Raw genomic sequence first — 8,091 nt, forward strand, 5'->3', positions numbered from 1 at the left:
TTCCATGATGAAATTATTATGTCCAAATGCGGTATTCAGCAGGGTGACCCACTGGCCCCTCTCTGTTTACCATATTGTATGGAACCTTACGTCCAATGTTAACCTCTGGTATTTGGATGACGTGAAGATTGGTAAACCCATAGAGGTCGCTATGGTTGTCTCCCATGTGGGAGTTAAATTAACTTGGGTAGCACCCGGAGCATACTTAGCCTCTTGTGATACTAAAGTGTGCACCACGCGTTTTTTTAACAGCAATGATGGCAGCCTTTTTTGGGATACACTTGATCCACTCCACCAGGTGTCTTGCATCTTAGTAAGAATTCGCTCATTTAAGTAGACGATGTTACTCAGTCCACCCCCTAGCTGTCAGCGAGACAAGTATAATCTTTCCTTATTGGCTGCCAACATGTCTAGTTCAAACAGGATAAGGTAGTAGTTTAGCAATGAGATCGCATACTCGTTCAAGGCATGAAATAAGTTCCGTGCATTGAGGCGATTTTTGCATAACATTGCTGCCCACCTACCACACCCTCCACTACACACTTTCTCGTTTCGGGTGTGATTAATGAGGCCGGACTCTCAACCACGCCAAGATACTTATACCCTTGGTGCTCCTCCAAAACTTTGACTAGGTCACCACACACAGGGTGTAAATGACCAACTTGTTGTAGTCTAGCTCCAGATCAATCCTTCATATAACGTTCCAAGATCGCCATATTCAATAGCCATAATAAGAAAAGTCAGTGGGAATTCTGACTGTAAGAAAAAACTGATTATCAGGTATACTCGTTCAGGGCTACTTTATTAGCGAACTGTAACCCAAACTCACTCCAGCACAACCCATAAAGCGCAATACGGCTTAGGCCAAAATAAATGGCCCAACTCCAATAAAAACTCTGGAATCGATCCAGGTTCAAATGTAAAATGTTCGCGCTGACACCGAGACTCATGACTTGAAAGCTTTTTCTGATAAACGAGATACAAATAGAGTCTTGCGCACGATCGCATAAGATATTGTACGATTAATGCATCTAATAGCGTTACTCCTAAGTTGCCACCGAGGTATCCTTCTGGTCACTCTGCGGCCCACAGGGGGACGCCACGATTCGCAGAGATATATCTACTAACAATCTCATTAACTTGCAAAAGTAACATTAACTCGCTACTCTGGTTCTTGTGTTGTTCAGGGGGCATCCCGTAGGCGTAACCTCGGCGTCAGTTCTCCTCCGCGGGCCAAAAAGAGCACTGAAGGAGGTTAGGCCACCCATTCCTGGGAATCCTGGAGGCTCTTTCCAACACATGGGAAAGACCGGATTTAACCTACGCTCCGGGTCGTGAATTAAATAAATTAATTAGTTATCCAGACAACCAGAAGGAGGTCCTCAGCTTTTCCATGTGATATTTAACCATTTTTTTAGTTATTAATTTATTTTCTCATTTTCATTGTAGGTCTCACATCCTAAGTACACGTTGCAAGATTCCTCAGTTCAAGATAAAAAAGGTGTAGAGAATTCGAACAAGTTAAAATAGTCAACAACCGACAGGGACGATTTCCCTAAAAAATCAGGTGATTGGCTGGACACACGGGGAGAACATTTTCCGCGGAAACTGCCATTCAATAAGTAGCTCGATGTCGTTGAGGCGACCCTTAGGCTCTTGACTAGCCTTTCAGCCACTTACTTTAGTTAGCATCTAATTTTGTTCCTTAGTGTGTTTCTGTTGTTGGGCCATGAAGGCCTGCTCACCTTGCTGGCAGTAATCGATCAAGTCACCAATGCCGACAAGATTCATCAGGCCACAGAAGTGGTTTACTCTGCCAGGCAAAGATTTGGAAGGATTCGTCGCGGTGGATGGCCCCATATAACAAGGGCGTTCAATGAAAAGTTTCAGACTACTTAGTCAATATTGAATGTGAAGTCACTTGTGAGGACTTATTTCTGTCTGGGGAAACTCAGAAAAATATGTTTTTAAAAAACGGAAAATTCTCTCTTTGGAAATTGCTCAATTAGATTTAATGTGGCGCTCCATGCGGGTTACACCAATTTTAAGCGTTACACTTTGACCCTGAGACATGACAGTTGACGTTGACAGGTGACAGACTTCTTAAAAATTGAAATATCAATTTTAAACACCACATAGTAATTGTTCAAAAATGAAAATATAATTTATTATTTTATATAAACTTATAAAAAGAAAAAATAATATTATAAAAATAGAAATTATTTGTAAAAACTTATACTTTTACTCTATTCCAAAAAAACTTGATTCTAACCCAACCACACCCTAACCTTAACCCTAACCATTTTCTAATCCAAATCACCCTATTCCTAACCATTTTCTAACCTTAATATCTTATCCGTAATTATATCTATTAAGCTCTATTAACATTAACATATCTATTAACATAACCTCATTTTGTAGTTTATTTGCCAAGATGCTTTGTGTACAAGTTGAGCGTGTTCAGTGTTGCTTAATGGCGTGCTATTCTAGTAATATCATCGTTACACGAAACGGGGCTTAGACTTTGATGGCATATTTTATTTTCCAGACTAAAAGAGGGGTACATTAAGATACGCACTACATCAGCGTTGATCACCAAACAAGCATAATTCGCATACACATTGCTCGCCAATTCTTACATAGTTATTATCGAGAAAACTTCCAGACTAAAAGAGGGGTGCATTATTTTCAGGTCTAGCAGGTCCACCGAAACGAGTGGGGTGCGGCTGATCCAATATAGGTCTGAGTGTTTCCACTATAGCTTTACTGTAGACATCATCCCATTCCCATTGGCGTGAGGTGTTAGATGGAATGCCCAATATGGATCCATGCCAGAGTTTACAAACTCTAGAAAATATGGGTCCTTTTTCAATCCGCGAAAGTTACGTAGATTTTGTTTGATTTAACCGCTATATTTATACTATTATTCATAATTAGCACACTTGCATCTAATTATACTGAAGAATACAAAATAGTAAATTATTTTTTCCTAACCAACGTCCTCTGCTTATTAGGATCCCCAACAATCTATTCCTGAGTAACCAATCCCTTCCTCAGCCGAACTTCCTTCACAACTTTATCACCCAGTCGATCATCTCCACGCCCCTCCCCCACAACCTCCCAATGTGAGAACTTGAACTGACAACTACACATCCCCTCGTCCTACTTCTCATCTCCTCCTCAATCCCGAATGAATTGACCGTCGGAATATACCAATCACACATAAACACACTCAGATCATACAAGTCCTCACTGACCACCCTCCCTCCTTTCCTCTCAATCACCCCTAGACTGTGTCGTCCTTGAAGCTGTAGTCATTTATGAATATTTTAGCGTACTCAGTTGATAACTATGCTTCGAATGATTGCTTAGAATTTCATAATTTTGATTTAGAATCCTACAAGTTTCACAACATTGTTAACTATACCCTATGTGGGAGGGGTTGTTCTTGGTTCAGATACAAAAGTGACGTATGATTTAAATACCCCCGACGAAAACTAGAATTAATTTTTTATTAACAAATCAGCAATGGCAATTTAATCAAAATATCCTAGATCAGCGGTTCTCAAGAATTTTGAGCCAAGGGCCGCACAAATCAAATTTTTTAGTTATAGGGGCCGCACATTTTTTGTCAAATTAATGAAGATAAAATATTTTTTATTTCAGTTTGAACGGAAGAAAATATATAGATTTTTGTTTTACTGTGTAAATGCAATTTAGAGTTGAATACTATCGCCGCACATTTTTATATAACTTACTGTATGAAATAATGAAAGAATTATAAACTTTAATACAGTCAATTAATTAATAGAGAATTAATGTCGTGAACTTGAGGGTTAGTCCGACGACGAAGCACTGCGGATAGAGAGGCAGTTCCCGCGAAGAATTGCAACCGAGATGCGCTGGAAAAGCCAGCTCGTCTCCCTCCGGTCATTTGTATTCTGTGAGATTCTTCCTCCCACAACCCGTAACAGATTTTCTACCTTCTTTCCAACCACACCGAATTTATAAACTATTTAGTCATATTTTCAAAATCTCCCCATGCAGTTTTGTCTCCTGTAAACATTCAACAGAGACTTTGTATTTTTTCAGAATGCTGTTTTTTTCCAAGATTTAGCGATTCCTCTGACATTAAACGAAAGTAGCGAAAAAGGTGTTAGTTTCCTGCGCTTTTTAGACTCCAATTCGATATGAAACAATAAATTTTGTCTAATTTTTGTAACATTTAATGTCTAAAAACGGCTGTTGCGAGTTTTAGGAAACAAAATTTTATCTATAAAAATCCAGTTTAATTTTTTGCACTATACAGACTCCACGGATGACCTCAAGGCAACAATTCAGGACGGCGTATCAGAAATATCTGGAATTACGTTGAATACTAAATTTGGAAAGACCACTATTGCCAACATATATGTTCCACCCCCTCAGTCTTGTCCAAAGAGATTCAATCCAAACTTCTCAAAGCTATCCAATTTAAAGAACCTTTTAATTTGCGGAGACTTGAACGCAAAGCATCCGACTTGGCTTAAATCCCAACGGGCAAGAGGATGGTCTCTATTGGAACAACCCTCTGCCATGTCTTTCCTTAACAATCCGAAGACCCACACTAGGACACCTTATAAGGATACCGAACGCTTTACATCTCCGGACATTACACTATCCTCAACTAACTAATCCTCAGGGCAGTAGACTACGATCTTAATTCAGATCACAATCCAATCATGATCAAAAAAGCCCTTCCCCGTACGAACAAAGCTATGTCCTTTTTCAATTACAAGAACGCAAACTGGGAGGGATATGCTAACTTCACCGACGCAATGCTGCAAAACTTTGATACTAAACTGTTCAAATCAATCAACGGAGCTGTCAAGTACCTAAATGAGGCGATCTTGCTGAGTAGAAAACTATTTATCCCAAAATGCACTTACCATCACTTTGAAGAAAATCTCGACCAGGAGACAAAATCCTTATCAGGAAAAGAAACTTTCTTAAAAAGAATCCAATTTCTATTCCCGGAGGAAGAAAAGAAATAAAGAACCTAAATGATACAATCACTAAGAAACTGAAAGTATCCCAAAGAAGAAGATGGGAAAAACAAATCAAATCGCTTAGAAATGAAAAATCTGCCCAACGCATGTGGAACGCTCTCAAAAAGTTCAGACCCGCCAACTATTGAACAGACTCCGAACAGAAAAGTCAACCTGAATTGAGTAAACTCATGAAATTCTACGCCGGATTGGTTATGTTTGTATTGCCTGGGGATTATATATCAAAACAAATCTGCAAACGATCTCGAACCTACAGCGGAAGGCTGATAAGTCTATCTTCAGTTTTACTGAACGGTTTATGAATAAATAAAATAAATGTCACCGTCCAGATAGGTCGGGGCGCCAGATCGGTTATGTATAAAATTTTTAATAAAAACTACCTTTCGGAAGTTATTTTCTTTTTCTGTTCATTCTTTTGTTGATTTTAATATTATTTTTGCCAAAATATTGAAGTTACTGAGTTCATAAAAAACCAACATCCAGTCATTTCCGGATAATTACCGTATTGATTTTGCATTTTATTTAAAAACGCTTTAACCAAGGTTAGCCAAACAATTCTCAACAATAAAGTTTATTAGAAAAATCCATTTTTAATTTTTAAAAATGTTGTAAATTTCTATTTTTATCATTAAAACTCTAAAATACAATCCGGCCTACGGCCGGATGATTCAATGTGAATATTTTTCCCTATGCGGCCTTCGGCCGCGTCGAATTTGTAACAATGGCACAATTATTTCACAATTAAGTAAATATGACACGAGAAAAAACACAGAACGAACCCCATGAATATTTGCAGTTAAATTTTTTTTACTCTGCTAATATGTATCCTTTGGTCTTTTTCATCCTCTTCATTAATTATCGTTACGAGTTCTTGATCCCTATTTTTCACAATATATTTTTGTGCAGATATCTCGTCGTATAATGGGTATTTTCTATAACCCGGGTTTGCATCCCCATCATGGCGTATTAAAATTTCATCGCCACTTTCAACTTCGTCATATTTCCATTTTCTCCGCCTTTTCATTTTTTCTCCCGATTTTACAATATTTTCAAGGGCTTTGTTCCTTTTTTCACGACCTCAGAATTTGTTAGTTTTTTATTGGTTTCTCCAAATCAGTTCCGAACAAGAGGTCAAAAGGCCTTTGTTTTGTTGTTTCGTGGACGGATTTATTGTAGTCTCTTGCTATTTTCTTCACGCATGTTTTATAGCATCCAAAATTTCCATTTGATGCACTCGTGGAGCCTAATTTAAATAAACAAATACACTACTTCAATGAATTTTAACTTAAGTTCAGTGTCTTCGATACAAAAAAACGCAACTTTGAGCCATTTTTAGAAATGTAGGTGTTGTTCTCCTTGAAACTAAATTTTTTGGCATATCTCCGTATTCGTGCCCTTTCTTCTGAACTCAAGGAATCATAAAGGTGGCCTGATTCCAAATACTCCCTAATTTTTTCGAGGGTGTCTCGAGTTAATTCAACTAAAACCATTGATTAATGCTAATCTTTTCAACTTTTTAGAACTTTTTTATTAATAAGATTTTATTTTTTATTATCAATATTTTTTTGCAATGAAATGTTTTGTAGGAAAAATATTTGTTTTGTATTTAGATAATTGACCTGACCGATCTGGCGCCCCGGCCGGTCTGGACGGTGACAATAAATAAATTTTATTTGAGACTGATCTTTATTTCTGTGGCCATTTCGAGTTAATATTCAAAGAAAGTTAGTCTGAAATTTTTTGTCCATTTTGCCAAGAAGTTAAGTTTTAGTAGTCTCTTGCATTTTCTTTGCGAGAAATGTTTGTGTTTGGATTTTTATCTGAATTTTCTTATTTAAAAACAATTTTTAACGTAATTTTTATCGAAGGTATCATCTTTTAGTTTTCGGTTTTTGTCAAGTTTTTCGCAATACAGTGGATTGTATTTTTAGCCTAAAATTTTAAATAACTTTCGTTGCACACATTGCATCACAGAAATTAATTTTCTCTATATCTTCATCATTTTTATTCTCTTAATCCTTATCTTTATAGAACTCAATTGTTCTCAAAAATTCTTCATCATTGTTGTTGCAAATTTTATAGGTACAATTTTCATTATCATCTGAAACCGGAGAGTCTTCCTTAAAAGTAGAGTCATCTGGAGTGTCCTGATTGCCCAATTGTTAAATGCTTTTTCAATGCAATTCGTTACTGTTATTTTAATTTCATACCACGCTTCAATTATCAATGGTATTACATCAACTAGTTTAAAATTTCTGATTTTTTCATCTTTGAGATCATTAGATGAAATTTTCGATAAAAAGTCAGCATGGCTTTCATATAAAAATACAGAATTGACTAATTGCTTTTGATATAGTACGAGATTTTTTTCAAATTTATTCTTAAAAAAATTAATCCATGTGTAAAATGCCGGTTTATGATAAAAGAAAATTCAAGTCGGATCAAATAATACAGCCGGTATTCGAAATAAAATATTGAAGATAAAATAGAAATGATGGTCTATGAGGTGAATCGGGACCAGAAGTTTAGTCCGGTTTTAAGGGAATTCCGATACACCGAAGAGTCAGTTTAGAGGGGTTTATCCTATTTGTTGTAGTTTTGCATAACCCCGCTCAGACATAGAGACTAGCAGCTATCAGAAACAGCAGCCCATTTCGGGATTAACTACAAAAAAACCCACAACTACCGCCTTGTCAAATCGGATATTTTTAATGACGGCAATGGCGACATAACATGTTTCCAAATTGATTCAATTGAGTTTCAAAACAAATATATTCGGGAAAAAGTCTGATCTTCAGATGACTTGGAACCGCTTCTCGACCAACACAGACTGGCTTGTTTCCGTTCCGCCTGTCAGCCATACTCAGATTCCTAGCTTAATGTAATCCCTTCTCCGCTTTTGGATACTGTCCTCGATAGGGATTCACTCCGTTTGGGTATCTGCAATCTCTTTGGACTTCCTGTCTGCAAACCTCACCCCTGCCGTTGTGGAGCTAAAGTTAACGCCTTTGGGCTCTGTTTTGTAGAATGAGTGCCGGCCGAT

The sequence above is a fragment of the Octopus sinensis genome, unplaced genomic scaffold, assembly GCF_006345805.1.
Source record: "Octopus sinensis unplaced genomic scaffold, ASM634580v1 Contig13292, whole genome shotgun sequence".
Classification (NCBI taxonomy): Eukaryota; Metazoa; Mollusca; class Cephalopoda; order Octopoda; family Octopodidae; genus Octopus; species Octopus sinensis.